General features: G+C 44.1%; 1 protein-coding gene across 1 annotated transcript in view; it reads left to right on the forward strand.

The window, feature by feature from the left end:
• Positions 1-16,385, forward strand: part of USH2A (Usher syndrome 2A (autosomal recessive, mild)) — a 442,266-nt gene that overhangs the window by 383,126 nt on the left and 42,755 nt on the right. The window lies entirely within an intron of this gene.

Consider the following 16,385-nt stretch of genomic DNA (forward strand, 5'->3'; position numbering starts at 1 on the left):
GCCAAACCACAAACCAGGGATGGAGCGAGCACGGTTCATGATTCTCGAACCTGCTGTCAGTGAAGATGAATGTGACCTCACCCTGCAGCTCCTGGATGGTTCCTAAGACCTTTCTGTCCTCCTGGCAGCATTTGAGCTGATGATCGGCCAGGGCATGACTAGCTTTGTGGCCGGGCCTCCCAGGAGATGTGTTGTTGTTGTTTTCCTAATCAGACTCTCACTCCCTTAAGGGCAGAAGGAGTTCCCACCTGTGGTCCCAGAGCCCGGAAGGAATGTTTTAGCAAATGGGTCATGGGTTTCCTCCATCCCCCCATCTCTTGCTCTGAACTCTTCTCCATGGGTCATGTCACAGTGCTTCTCCTTCAGGAGGGAGGGGAGGGAGGAATCCGAATTCGGGCCAAACCCAGGCAGATTTGCTCACTGAAAAGCAAAATGGCTGGTTCGCATTTGGTAGAACAGTCAAGATGTGAGATGAAACCATTGGGAAAGTGATAAGACATTATGATTTGAAGTGCACATCCTTCCATGAAAAGCCAGCCAAGGAGTTAAGGAATTACACCAATCGGACATCACATCGGGGTTCTTAGCCCAGCAGGCTCTCGGGGGTCATACGTGGTTGGGCTAAAGCTTGTATTAAGGGTCCCCGCAGGTATTCTGAATTTAAAATAAGCATAATAACTCATTCTTAAACATTTTACTACTAGATGCTACTTGGATTGTTAAATATTCACATTACAGAATCAAAGAGTTTTAATCCATTCCGGAAAAGTTTCATTGTCTACCTCTGAAAGATAGTGGCCATGTCTAGGTAGTAAAATCACAGGGTATTTCCAACGGAGGTAAATGCTACTTTTTGACAAGACACAAGTAATGAATTTCATCACACAAGTTCCCATTGGGTGATCATGATCCCGAGTTTTATTTTTGCCCCGGCAATTACTAATGTCATGGCTGGATACCCGGGCCCATTAGCGGCTGCTTCCGTGTTGTGTGTGTGTGTGTGTTTAGGATGATTATTGATCTCTTGCTGAGCTGAGATTCGGGTTTCCTGCCAGATCGCTTGATTAATGGGTTGGTTTCTATAAGTGGACTGAATGGGGATAGGAAGCACGGGCAGCCTGCTCTGCCAACCCCAAACCCGTCAAGACTCATCGCTCGTTATGAAACAGTTATCAAGGATACATGAAAAATTAATTGGGCTCAGTTTGATTCTGAAAAAGAATCGGCTTTCTACTTGGCGGGCCCCCCCTCCCCATTCATTCCAGATGTTGTGTGCCATCCCCCGGAGGAACTGCAGAGGGAGATGTATTAATACATTGTATTGATTAGATCAAGACCCCTGACAGTTATTTGTAGAGAGACCATCTGGCCGCTGTTCCAATTCCTTCACCAAAAACAGGACGCGACACGTTATTAATCTCCACTCTCTAAGTATAGGCAGTTGCCTTTTCTGCTAAACTGCATTTTCCCATTCCGTGGGAGACGGAGGCAGACCTGAAGGGTGCAGAAATTAAGGTTATTACACAAATGGAGCCATATGGTCCAAATATTTCAGCAAGAAAATTGCCAGGCAATAAAAATTGCTCCTGCCTTCCTAATGGTGTAAATTACACTTTAACCATGGCTCTAATGATGTCCTTCTGCCGCGCTTAACTACTGTTACATGAAGGACATTGTTTTAAAAATATATAAAAAAAAAACACAAGTCAATGCCAGCAGCGTGTTTTACAATCTGTTAGTGTGTCATTAAGAACCCTGTCAGAATTACATAAACATCATGGCAGGCAACCGGCATACAAAGGAACGCATACGAACTAGAAACCGCCTTGAAAACTCTTCTTTCTTAGCTCTGTTGTGTCAAGAACACAGTCCCCTCTCCTCTGCCGGGTTCTCAGGGAGAAGCTCTGTCCGGGTCTCGATCCTGATTCTCTTGTCCTAGGAGTGGGCCCAGGTGCACGTCTTGTCCCGGGTGGGGGACAGCTAACCAGTTCTAGGCCAGATGATAGAAGTTGACCTTTTTAAGTGTTTCTATTCTTGGGGAGAAGGGATGCCATACTCCATGGCCTCCCTTAAGAGTGACTAGTAAGTATTAAGATGATAGTTACCACTCTATTCCTAAAGAAACCAATCCTGCTATTTAGGGACCGATATTAAAAGGAGGATTACTCCAAACAATCTTCAACTTTTGAGCATAACACTAAAGATGGTTGCTTTTTGAGGAAGTTGGTAATCTCACGTTTTTGCACCTATTAGACCAAAACATCTTGATTTTTTTTTAAAAAAAAAATCTGTACAGGTTATCAGACCATGATGTTTACTCTCTAAAACTGTATGATCCCGCCCACCTTCTGGCCTTCCAAGGTGTTCCAGAGGTGGCGCTGCCCGGGGCCCCCTCTCCAGCGTCCAGAAAATGGAGCGCTGACCCCAGCCAAGGGGGTGAGGACACACCTTGTGATGCCCCAGAGCCACTTAGAGAACTGGGGGGATGTACCATCCGCCCCCCTCCTGACATCGCCTATGACTTCGCTCTACACCAGACCTCTGTGGTCATCTGCTCTTACCTAACCCTGTGTAATATTCGGTTTACAAGAAACTTTATACCTAAAACTAGCTTTCTCAATAGTGTGGTGGCCCTGCCGGCATGGCTCCATGCTTGAGAGTCAACCTATGAACCAGGAGATCACGGTTCAATACCCGGTCCGGGCACATGCCCGGGTTGTGGGCTCCATCCCCAGTGTGGGGCATGCAGGAGGCAGCCAATCAATGATTCTCTCTCATCATCGATGTTTCTGTCTCTCTCTTCCTCTCCCTTTCTTTCTGAAATCAATATATATATATAATGTTTTAAATAGTGTGATATACATTAAACCATGACTGATATTCTTCCTTCATGACCTGCCATGGTCTAGAAATACAATAATTAGCACATTTAGATTGAGAAGAGGTGGGACCACAGGAAACCCCATCTGCGTGTCCTTTCTGCCCAGAAGTACCTGGTCCTCATACCTCACGCCTCGGCATCTTTTTCTTAACGGAGCGATAATTATTTATTAGTGGGGTGTATGCCGCTTCTACCCAGAAATTAAAGTTGTTAGGGGCACCGTGCATCCAGGTCCCCGCGGGCGGATGATCACATCTGTTAGAAATAAATCACTTTAAAAAAATTATATGAGTCTCACAGACGGTCAAGCCACGGAAGGAGGTGCGGGAGGGGCGCCTACGGCGAGGAAGCGCGGTTTCAGATCCCGTGAAAGAGGGTGGTCAGTGTGTTGTCAGCACGTCCCAGTGACATTCAGACATCAGCTCAGTGTTTCCCCTCTTTGAACCCCAGGTGGCCAATTAGCTATGTCGGCTATTTATTCATTACAAAATAGGCAGGATAAATTGAATGGTTAGATTAGCTAATAAGGATTTTTAGCAGGGAGCAGAATAAAAAAATGCTGCATGTAGAGAGACCAAGAAAAAAGGAAAAGATCTTGGGGAATTCTAGAAACAGTCTGGAGGAATCTTCCTCTTAGATGTATCTGCAGTTTCAACCGGAAGCAAGGACATTATTTCATTGGGAAGATTTAGGGAGATGTTCTTCGACAGGGTTTCTTCCTGAAACATTTTCTCTCTAATTCTCCCATTTGTGTTTCCGTAGAGTTTCTTTCCTTCCTCAGGTGGAAAGACAGTTTAAGTAACTTTCGGCAATCGGTAGTTCCATTAGAATGTGTCTGTGCCTCTTACTACAAGAAGCAATGTCATTTGTCGCCTCTCTCGTCATCAAGGCACAGCCCAGCAAAGGGGAAGGCTGTGGACTTACCTGAATCTTGTAAGTGCTCATTTTTCAAATGTGAGTGAACTGAAAAAAAAGATTATATAATGGCCTGTCTATACAATTAAAATTCCGTGAAAATATGTGTAGTACACAGATTCACTTGAGCATTTATTTGCGTTTTGTGGCCAAAGATTATATGCTTCTACCAATGTGACATTTATTCTGATAAGTCATGGGTTTTTTTTTCTTTCTGTCATTGCAATATGTCCCTCATAAGAACAGCTAGAAGACAGCGAGGGTTTGAGGGTTTTTTAATAGATGTAGTGTTGACTCATTTGCGTGACTGGAGGATCTGTAGACGCTGTTGGAGGCTTTCAGAAATAACAGATTCTGAACTCTCACCTTGAAAGGTCCAAAGAGATAGTGTTGATTCTCTTGGTTTTCTAATTATCAATAACTAGTAATGCTCGTTATTCAGGGTCTGCCCCCAGTAGCATCTAAAAGAAATGACTCAACTGGGTACACCTTTGAACACCAAAGATATCCTTTAAAAATCAATGTGTGTTTCAGTAGTGACTGTTTCTGGAGGAAATGGCTTCAGTCACAGTGGGTGTGGTCTCCTGTGAATTTTCACTTTTGAGCTCTTACGCTAAGGGCTCCATTCAGAAAGGTCTGACCCCAGTCTTTCCATGAGGAGAGCGCCCCCTGCTGGATCTGAGGATATACCACATGTCTGCTGAGTCCCAGAAGCCATCTGGGCACTGACCCAGCCAGTGAGCAGTGAGGATGCAACCTCAGCTGAAGTTTCTGGAAAATCCTTGCCTCTTCCCGGGCTGGGCTGTTTGCAAGTGTGGAGGCGGCCATCGCTCACCGCAGTTTTCTTTTTACTGCTGGGTTATGGCACCCTGCTGGGGGATACATCTGAGCGTGTCAGTGTCCTGCTTTGAAAATGCCCAGATGGTGGCTACGTGCTCGGGTTGGAATGGGGCCGCCCTCATCCTTCATGCTCCGGAGTCTGCCTAGTTATCAGAGAGACACGAGACAAGGAAAATCCTCCCATTTTTCAGCCCCTCTTCATCTGTTTGCAGTCACCCACAGTGAATGATGCACTTGCACGATTGTTAAGCAGACAGTCACCATGATAACTGAGCGTCGCTCCCCAGACTGGGGAGGCCTTGCGCCCGCAACTCCCTCCCGCTCCCCTCCCAGCACAGGGTCTTCTCGCAGTAACTGATCACTTGCAATCTTGGAAGTAACAGGGGACAAGAGGCCGTGGAAACGTTTTACACCTTGCCAGCGCCACTTCGATCTGCATTGGTCTTCTTCATTCTAAGATTTTAAGGTTAATCGAGAAATGAAATCAAATCATTCAACCTGAGAAATAGCAAAAAGAACTACTAAACACATGGAGCAGTGCGACTGGTTAAAATAGCCCATGTGCATAATGGGTTTCATATGGTTTTGTGGCATGCACATCTTATAGGGCTTTTGTTTCCAACTATGTGCTTCATTGTCACCCAGGCTATGACCATTGGTGTCGTTTTTATCAATAATAACCATCACCTCTCACTGGGAAATTAGTAAGGGGATGAAATCTATTTTTCACAAATTATCTTTTAGCATTGATTTCCCACGAAGTATTACTGGACTTCGTCAGGGAGTGTTATGTTGGTCAGACCTGGGAGGGGACAGGGTGTGGCCTGTGTGACAGGAAGGGTGTTGTTTGTTTGAACAGAAAGGGTGTGGCCTGTTGAGAGTTGGAAGGTGTGGCTGTTAGGACAGGGAGGGTGTGGCCTGTTGGTTCAGGGAGGATGTGGCTGTTGGGACTAGAAGGGTGTGGCCTGTTGGGACAGGGAGGGTGTGGCTGTTGGGATTTGAAGGGTGTGGCCTATTAGGACAGGGAGGGTGTGGCTTTTGGGACTGGAAGGGTGTGGCTGTTGGTTCAGGGAGGGTGTGGCTGTTGGGACTGGAAGGGTGTGGCTGTTTGGGTTCAGGGAGGGTGTGGCTGTTGGGACTGGAAGGGTGTGGCTGTTGGGACTAGAAGCGTGGTATTTAATGTAGGGAGGTCAGGGAAGGTCTCACAAGAAGGTGACCCTGGAGCAGATATTTGAAGGAGAGACATTTGAGAGAAAACAGTTCAGGAACGGAGACGTATAATCTGATTCTGGGCTTCATGAGTCTTCCAGGCCCCATCAACATGTATGCTGACCTTCAGCTTCACATTCTGGAGGTCACGGCCAGCCACCAGCACCCCTTTGACAGAGAAATGCTCTGTTGCTGGGCCATGTCAGACTCAGCCATGAGATGAGTGTGTAGCATAGACATTCTCCCAGCTTTTAAGTCTGTTCTTTGGGTCTATAACCTTCACATACTAGTAAATAAACCCTCCTTGAATGCGAGTCCCTCCCCTGGCTATCTAGCATCATTTATTTCTTCCCATATAATCTTCCCAAATGTCCCCATGTTCTAGGTAAAACAGAATGGGACTCATTCATTACAAAATAGAGACACATTTTCTGGTTACTCTATCCAACTCCAAGCCCCAGGAGCTCTTGATAATGTCCCCAGTCTTTCTCTAGTTTTTGTCATAATTCAGTTTTGGCAGTCTGCAACCCCAAAATTAAAACACATCATATATACAGTTGTGGGCTTAATCCTCACAAAAGCCCATGAAAGAGATTCTTTTATGAACCAACTAGAGGCCCAGTGCATGAAATTCATGCACGGGTAGGGCTCCTAGTGGCTGCCGGCCAGGGGTGACTCCCTTTCCCCAGCCGCCTGCCACAGCTGCCAGCTCCAACCCCTGGTTGAACTCCTGGTTGACCTTCTGGTCGAGGGGACAATTTGCTTATTAGGCTTTTATTATATAGGATACTCAGAAATTCGCCTAATGTCTCTCTCATCTGAGTGACAGAGGTAAAACTTGAATTCAGGTCTTCTGATTCTCAGTTGTTTGCTTTTTAAAAAAAAAATGATTTTGAGAGAGAAAGGAAGGGAGAGGGAGAGAAACATTGATGTGAGAGTAGAACATTGATTGGCTGCCTCCTGCATGCGCCCTACTGGGGATCTAGCCCACAGCTTGGGCACGTGCCCTGACCAGGAATCAAACCAGCAACCTTTTGGTGTACAGGAGGACACCCAACCAACTAAGCCACACCAGCAAAGGCATCAACTGATCGCTTTTTGATTAAAGCATCTGGACTCTCAAAGGTTTGCCTCCTTCCCCAGACATGAAGTCACAGGGCTTCTCTCACACATAAGAGAGATCGTTTTTGGCTAAAATAAGCCTAGAAAAATAATAGATTGTAGAACAATTGTAATAATGCATTCAAAATGCCAAACTCACAGCACACTTTCTATCCTCTGCAAGAAACTATTTTTTTTCCAGTTTTGTCCAAATGTCTAATAGAAATGATTATGCAGGATTGAAAACAGGCTTTGATTTGCCTACATAAAAATAAGAACCACAACTTTGTTCCGGCTCTCAGAACAAATAAAAGGTGTTTTTATTTTTAATTAAGTATGCTTAGCGTAAGAACATTGTCTCTTAAGGTGTAATGACTAAACAACCGCCATCATTTCCTTGTGTTTATTCATTTAGAATGCAAATAAAAGCAGATAATCAATAGATCATAATCTAAAACTAGAGGATTTACAAGTTAATAAGCTTGAGTCAATAAATATTCCATAGCGAAGCCCTCACTGCTGACCCCGACATAATTTGCTTTGCACTAAGCTGGTTGACTTAATGCTTTAATTTAATTCTAATATTAACTAAAAAATCCAAAGAAAGGGGGAAATTTTAAATCCTGTTCTATTAAAATGTTTTTGAAGCAACAACTCAATATCATATCACAACTGCTATGTGCGCCACCAACATCGACATCTACTCACACCGCCTGTGTTCTGATTGGTCGTTAACCCCGTTGGAGCCTGATCCGAGTGCATGGCGGGAGCTTTTTAGGGGTTTTTCTTATTCAGTTCATGTTCAGTTATGATATTATTCTAACATCATAGATTGAGTTTGCTATCTAGCACACTTACCTATTTTTCTCAAACACAATTTAATCGTCTGTTACACATTTAATTGAAAGCAGTAACAGAAAGCTTCTCTGGTCAAACTCTCTGGTCTGGGGCCTCTTTAAAATAGGGGGCTGATTCGGGTCTTTGTTTCATTTTATTTTAAAGCTGAGCAATCTGTTACTGAGAACATTGGTTAATTTTTTCTATTTTTCTAGAATTTTCCATTCTATGTTTTTACATTTATTGTCATAAAAATGTTCACATTTTCCTGCTTCCAAGGGTAACTTGCATTCTGTCCAGGGCCCTGTCTACACTCTTTTCTAGACACTTCTCAGGCTCATTTCATACTCTCTCTCCTCAGACTCACTCCGCACTCTCTTCTTCACCCCACTCCTTTATTTTAAATCCTGTCTGACTTCACCGACAGCACCAGTGTTTGTTGAGCACTTACTCAGTACCAGGCATGATTAGAGACATTTGGGATGCAGCCGAGAATGAAACAGACACAGGTCCCCTCCCCTCCCAGTGGAACTTACATTCTGATAAAGAGAGATAGACAATATAATCATCAGGATAACCACATAGGGTCTATCATCTGTTGGAATGACGGATGAGGACTTTGGAAAAGAAAAAAATCTAGAGCAAGGTAAAGGAGTGTCCAAATGGGAGGAAAAAGAGGAGAGCGGGCAGTTGCAGTTAAATAGGAATCAGTGGGGAGATGAGCTAATGTTACCTTTGCAGACTTGTGGCTAATGTGAGTCACTGGGACAAATAAGCCAGTCAGAGAAACATAAGTATCCCATGGTCTCACTCATAGGTGGACTCTAAGGAACAAAATAAACTGATGAACAAACTAGATTCAAAGACATAGAAGCATGGAACAGACTGAAATCTCAGAGAGAAGGCCAAGTGAGGGAGAGGTGTGAGGGAGAAGAGATTAACGGGAATTTATATGCATACTGGAGGCCCGATGCATGAAATTCCTGCATGGGTAGAGTCCCCAGGCCTAGCCGGCAATCAGGGCTGATCTGCTGGGTGACCATCAGGGTGATCGGCAGGATTGGGCACTGTGGGCTGAGGGCAGTTCCTGTGTTGAGTGTCTGCCCCCTGGTGGTCAATGCGCATCATAGCGACCGGTCATCCCACAGGTCGTTCTGCTGTTTGATCAATTTGCATATTAGGCTTTTATTATATAGTTTATGCATAGCCCACGGACACAGACAATAGTATGGTGAAGGCTTGGGAGGGGCAATGGCAGGGTGGAGGGGATCAATGGGAAAACAACAACAACAAAACCACGAAGGGGACATATGTAATACTTTCAACAATAAAGACAAACTTTTAAAACATTTAAAAAGTGAGTTAAAAGGAGAAGAAACAGCCAGCCCAGGGCCCTCAATAAAGATGTTTAATCAAGGATTGTGTAAATACAAGACTGAGACTGGAATGAAATTCATTTAAATGTAGTTTAGTACAGTTTCCCTAGTGTTGCCATAAAATACATGGCCAGAGAGGACCTGCTGGGCCACAGAGTTTGCACATGCTTCATTTTAATAGAGTGAAAGTACCGCTTTTTAATATTTAGTGTGACTGGTCTGCCACTTTAACATTTAATTATCACAAATTTAATTTTTTTCTTCTCCATTGAAAAATGGGTCATTTTGAAGCCTTCCTTTTTTAATTTTTTAACCCAGTGTTTTTACTGTAGCTGAGGCATCATCATTCATTTTACAAGGACTCGAGCTTTTGCTTTGTAGATTAAATTGATACAGCCCATTTATCTATAAAGAAAATGCCTGTGAATTACTTTCTTTTTGCATTGACCTCCCCCCCCCCATTATATAATCACTGATGTTATCCAATGAGAGAAAAAAATAACTCCCCTTTTCACATATCCTTCTTCTTTTATGAATGCAGATGTTTGTGAGGGTAAAGTACACACAGAATTCACATGTGAGTACTTCATACCGGACACCTGAAGTTTGAAATTTACAAATGTTGTGAGCACTGGCCTCTGACTAGTCAGCTGTCATTACTCGAAGGGAAGGTATGCTCTTATATTTTCTTGAAATGTGTTCAATGGAGCCCCGTGACCTGAGTTAGAACCCTGAGCTGGGAATGCTTTCTTGCCACGTGTGCCTTTTGAATGATCTTCATTCTGTTTCGCCAATAGTATCCCTGACCTTTCCCAGCTGCCTGATGGCTGTTGGATGGGCAGGAGGGACTGCGGCAAGGGCGTTGGTGACTCCACACACACACATGTCCCATGACCAGGAAAAAACATGGACCAGGTACATGAGATTGTGATAGTGGGTCAAGACGGAGGACGTGTAATTGGCTTAAATTCAGTTTAGTTGTCATAATCTCCACTTCGACCGGTTTCAAAAGACAAACGCTTGTGTCTAAAGAGTAATTACAAATTTTGAAATCGAGCAAACATTCAAAGATATTTTAAATCTAAGTAAAGACTCTTCTACCTTCTGTATATGGCAGTCTACACTTACTGGCTGAATAACAAAACAATGAATGAATGAATTGTTGGCAGATTTTTGTTTTGTCAGTCACTGGCCACAACCTGTACCACAGTAGGGCAAAATTGTGAAGTTCTTCCATTATTCCTTCAAATTGCATTGTAGAGCCCTTTATACATAATTAGTCCTTGAAATTATTGCCTAACGTTACTGCTTTTTAACAAATGTAGCCCAGAAAATGCGCAGCCCTGTCCCATCTCTTTCCAGAATTGACCCCCCCACTCTTCCTCTGTACCCACAACACGTCAGCTCCATTCAGCTCCCAGCTCTTTCTTCTCTTCTTCCTTCCAACCCCTCACATAGTTTTATCCACTCAAACCCTACATCTTCCTAATCAGATGCCACCTCCCAAAGATGTCATCCTCTGCCTCTCCCTTCTCCATCAGAAGTAGCCCCTCCTTATTTTCCCAGCACTCAGTTAGTGATAGCACTGACCACACTCCAGATTGTGTGTATCTGTATTCATAGGTTAGCATTTACGACTGTAGATTATAAAGTCCTCTAAAAGTCAGGAGCCTGGTACCCACCTTATATCTATCACAGCAACGTTCCAGAATGCGGTACAAGCCAGATGCTGGAGCCTGTGTAAGCTATTCATTGCAGCTGTTGACCAACAATCCTGCATGTTTCACTGACCATCTTGTCAGCTGCCCTGCCACTTAGCGATGCCACCTCACACGCATACAGGGTTTATGCACCTACGACCATAAACCATGAACCTAAAGGATATTTTTTTCTACCTTTCTGGTTAGTTGTTCTTTGATTCCGGAACAACCCTGCATGTATGTGTGCCATCAAAAAATGTGTCTTTGTCCCACCAGCCAGGAGGTATGTGGGCAGAGATGACCATCCTATATAATAAAGAGCTAATTTGCTAATTAGAGTGCATGGCAGAACAACTTTCCGGACGACCTTCCAGAATGACCAGTGGGCAGGGCTGCAAGGCAGCTGGGGCTGCGAGGGCCGAGCCCCTTGCACAAATTTTGTGCATTGGGCCTCGAGTCTATATACATAAAAGGCTAATATGCAAAGTGTCCCCTCGGAAGTTCAGGAGACCAGGAGTTCTATCTCTCGCTATGATGTGCGCAGGGGGAGGTGCAGAACAAAGGAAGGCCTTGGTCAGCAGCCAGGGAAGGAAGGCCCCAGTCAGCAGCCAGAAGGCCCCGATGGGCCCTTATTGCTGGCCAGGCCTAGGGACCCTACGTGTGCACCAATTTCATGCACTGGGCCTCTAGTGTTAAAATAAGTGTGCATGTGACATCAGTGGATGCCTCCTGCTTCTGTTAACATTTTGCAGACTTGGAGGTCTCATATGTAGGTAACCATAGATAAGGGTTCAAGGTTGATATTTGGCTTTGAGTAATAAGGAGATCACTTCTATATCAAGATGAATTTCATTTTTACAAAATGAGTAAAAATGATACACAAATGTTGACCAACCCTTGGAGAACTCAAACAGTAACTTTATGACTAGAAAGACAGATAGCCCTATAGAACCCAGGCTTCAGATGATATTGCTTTCATGAATCATAGGAATATTTTCTGTGGTTTGTCAGGATGAAGATGTAGATAAGTTCGCCAGGGCACTTGACATACTCTGCGCCAGGCATGATGTTTAGGTAATGGTAAAGGAGATCGCTCCCTACTTCTCATGCTTGACTTTTAATCTACACTGGAAACCCGTCCACAACCATTCTTTTATTTTGTAATGACAAGGTATGTTAATGACGTACGATAAAACCAAGCCGTTCCACTAAAGTAGACAGAAGTTAATATATTTAAACCGAGATTCCTTTCAAGTTCCCCCAGTGCAGAAAAAGAGGACATTGGCATTCACTGTAACTAAGGAGGGGAAGGATTTAAGAGTCATTTTCAAGTGAAAAGGGGCAAAGACAGAAGAAACCCCATCAAGCTGACATGCGGGAAGTTGCTGGTGACCAGGAAGAGGAACCCTTTGCCAGGGTAGCAGGCACCCAGGATGCTCGGCGGAGTTGCACATCAGGGCCCGTGCATCACTGTTTGGGTTCAGGGCAGGAGAGGAGCAGGTGGGAAGACGCCTGGGGGCCACGGTAAGCGGGCTCAGTGAACACGCACCACGAAGACCGGAGGGAGAGCCCTGCAAACTGCTGGCTCATCAGATCGATAGCCTCAGAGATGACTAAGTTCGGTTGCTTTATGCAGTTTAAACATTTGTGCAGGAAGTCTCCCCACGCAGCCCTTTATTGACAGCTACGGATCAATGGTAATTTTTGATCATTTTCAACCTACATAAACCTATTGACCCCGTGGACACCTTCGGGGCACTTCAAGTCGTCAAAAATAATCAGGGGAGGTGGCGTAAAATTGTCAGCCTGCTGAAGGCGCCGAGTGGTGCTGTGTGCCCCCAGCAGCCGAGTGGGGAGGTCCGGGTGTGGTTCTGATCGCCAGCAGAGCCGCGCCTGGCAGCGTGGTCCAGGGCGTCCTGTCTGTGTGCCTTATGAAAGGATGATCCCGTTTGTCTCCAGACCCTGACCCTTATGCATATGAGCTGAAAAGGGAACAAAAGGGCCACATCTGATTGGAAATACTGGGTTGTGGAGAAAGGATTATTCCTATGTTCCTTGGTTGAGTCAGTCTTTTCATCTGCTGCCTAGCAGAATGAGGTAATACACGTCTAGAATAAAAAATATGAATATTGTGTAACGTGAACATGAGGAGGAAAAAGAAAAGGGAAGCCTACAGGTCAGGGATAACATGGAGGTGGGGGGAGGGAGAGAGGGACAGAGGTTAGGAGGAAGGGAGGAAGGACGAGAGAGATCTATTTCTACCAAAAGCATCCATCAGTAGGATAGAAGAGAGAGGGAGAAGAGCGAGCAAAACGATGACAAAGAATGCATATTAAACTAAGACAATCTCTATATGGGAAGAAAGAACAGCAGAACAGTGGTTAGAACGATGGCCTGAGGACCAGAGGGCCTGGGTTAGATTCCCAGTCAAAGGCATGTACCTGGGTTGCAGGCCCGATCTGGCCCGGGTCAGGGCATGTGCAGGAGGCAATCAATCCTTATCTCTCTCTCTCTCTCTCTCTCTCTCGCTCTCTCTCCCTCTCTCCCTCACTCTCTCGCTTCCACTCTCTCTAAAAAGCAAAGGGAAAAAATATCCTCAGGTGAGGATTAACAACAAAAGTAAATACATAAAGAAGAGAGAAAAGCAGTCAAATGATTTTGATGATGACTTTGGCAGGTCATTGCTACAGAATGCTCCGTTTCCAAAGGAAGGAATTAAATCCAAAGCATGAAAGATTGGCAACACTCAAGCAAATTTCTCAATTGTAAGAAAAATAACATGTAACTGAACAAACAAGACACAGCCCCATCCACAGTGAACTGTGCCCAGACTTTCCAGCAGGGATCTCAGATGGTGAACTTAGATGTTGGAAATCTACTCAAGGAGAAAATAATATAAATTATTTCCTAAAATGTCAAAGAATAAATTGGTAAGGGTGGTTTTGCTATTTTAAACTTTTCATTTTATTTTCATCTGGCCTTTGCTAAAACATTGACAAAAAGCAAGGCTGTTTTTGAGATTTATTCAAGGTGTGTGTGTGTGTGTGTGTGCACTCGCATTGCTCTTCAGAAATAACACATTAACTTCATATGGGACCTGTCCTCAGTCTAAACTTATGACATCAAAATTCTCCTTTCCATTTCCAATGTGTGGTCATTTTTCTTTCATTTTTTTAAAGAAGTAACCAAATTAAGCAAAACAGCTGTTGTGACCCCCTTCTGCGCCAGGCGGGCACAAACTTCCACTTAAGGTCTGCAGGCATAATTTCTACCTCGGACGAGGAAGGTTGGAGGCCAGGGCGTTCCAAATACTCCTGCTCTCAGGGATCTGAGCTGTACACCCGTGTGCGTTAAAGGAGCCTAGAAGGAAACCAGTTGTGTCATTTCTGCAGTGGTTGCCTGGCGTGTGTTGTGTGGCTGAACGCCTGTGTTGATCACCAAGTACTCGTGCTACCAGAAGTGTTTGCGAGTATTGCCATCTAGGGGTCGGATGGGATTCTCGGCTCAGAAATAAACTGTAATTGAGCAGGTGCCACTATTGACAATATACGTATGTTTTTTGCTTTATAACCCACACGCTTTTCATGCTTCTGAGGACAAAAGCTCTCTCTGAACATCCCTCCGACAGGCTACCTGTGTTATAGGTAATCTGTGAGAGGTGATTACTATTTGCTTCAGAGCTATGCTGCTTCTGGCCCTGAGTCCTGGATATTCTGAACAAAGAAGTTTCCTTTTCTGCATTATTAATCTTGCCCGTGTTTGCCCTATTTCCACCAAAAAGGAATCGTTTATCAGAAAAGAGTGTTTTGTAACCGGGACTTGTAGCATCCTCAGATTTAATATTCATTGTGGCCATTCCAGCCCTGTGCGGTATTTATCTAAAAGACCAATCCGATGTTGTGGAGAAATCAGTTTTAAATATTTATGGGCCGAACTTTTAATATTTTAAAAAAGAGAAATTAGTCTTTCTGGAAAATTTGTTTCAGAGCCTGGTCGCTTAGCAAACGTTTAAATATTAAAAGATTTCAGGAGGTTAGCATGTAAATACCATAATGGCACTTACGGAAACAGGAAAATTGACTTAACTAGTTTTTAATAAGGAAAAGAAATGATATTCTCTTTGCTTGTGAAGAAACATTAGCACAGTTGAAACTTGTAACCAAGAAGGTGAGGAAATGGTGTCAAAAGTTATTTCGATGGTATATTTTGGTTTTGTTTACCAGTGTGTATTTTTTTAAAAAAAAATGGTTCCATTTGATTTTGCCACCTTGTTTTAGATTTTAATCATAATGCTATTTGGATGCCTCCCCATTAGAGAGAATTTCCATACACAAAACTTTGATGCCTTCTGGTACCTACTCTCAAATAACTCCCTCTTCTCCATCTCACCTCCCTCTTGCCATGCCCACCAAGAAAAGAGGACAGTTGTCGCATTTAAACATCCAGTAGACCAAGGTGACCTCACACACCATGAAGTATAAACATCCCATTACACCAGTCAGAGCTTCCTTGGGGTTACTCGCCCCCAGTGGGTGTAGTACAGGACAGGAAGTATGTATTTGTGTGTGTGCGCGTGCACACGTGTGTGTGTGTGTTTGTGTGTCTGTGTGTGTGTACACACATTACTGGTCCACTTGCAGACATAATTCCTATCTGTAAACACACATATCCATCCAGCCCAGATGTAGAAAAACCATTCTGGCTCTTTCAAAACATTAAGATTCTACGCTCCAGTTAAGTTATGCAAAATACGTTAAATATTGCTCTCCGAGCAGAAACAGAACACACACAAAAACTCATTCTTGCGTTCTTTCATTTTATTTTAAGTCAACAAAGTCCAAATTCTCAAAGCCTAGCTTACAGTTACTCGGGGTACGTTTCATAGTTTCGGTTATGGCGTTGCTAACAAATGCCGATATTTTCACATTTGTGTTAACGGTAGACTTCTGTACGGGCCTGTGCATTTAATAGTCCAGTTGGCTTGTCGTTTTCTTGGGTTGGCTTTATTGGGAGATATAAAGACGCACCAAAAGAATGAGAGAAGGAGATGGGGGAGGTGGGCAGTCGTTTGTATAAACAAGCAGCTGGGGAGCTGGGGAGAGAGGATTAGGTTGTTCAGGTTAAGTCTCCACACATTCCATTGTGAGCTGGTGATCTCTAAGGCATCATAGAATTTTTTCTTTAGATTCTGTGTCACATCCCATGGGTTGTAACCTCTGAAAAGGCAAGGATCCTCTCTGACCCACACTTTGTATGTGTCTGAAATCACACAACCAGGGTGTCAAGAACAAGATAAAAACGTGGCTGGTGTGGCTCAGTGGTTAAGCATCAACCCAGGAACCAAGAGATCACAGGTTCGATTCCCAGTCAAGGCACGTGCCCGGGGTTGCAGGCTCAGTCCCCAGAAGGGACCTAGCAGGAGGCATCCGATCAGTGTTGTTTCTCTCTTATCAATGTTTCTATCTCTCTCTCCCTGTCCCTTCCCCTCTCTCTAATATCAATAAAAACATATTTTTTTAAAACCGA

This window comes from Myotis davidii, unplaced genomic scaffold, assembly GCF_000327345.1.
Source record: "Myotis davidii unplaced genomic scaffold, ASM32734v1 scaffold174, whole genome shotgun sequence".
NCBI classification, from domain to species: domain Eukaryota; kingdom Metazoa; phylum Chordata; class Mammalia; order Chiroptera; family Vespertilionidae; genus Myotis; species Myotis davidii.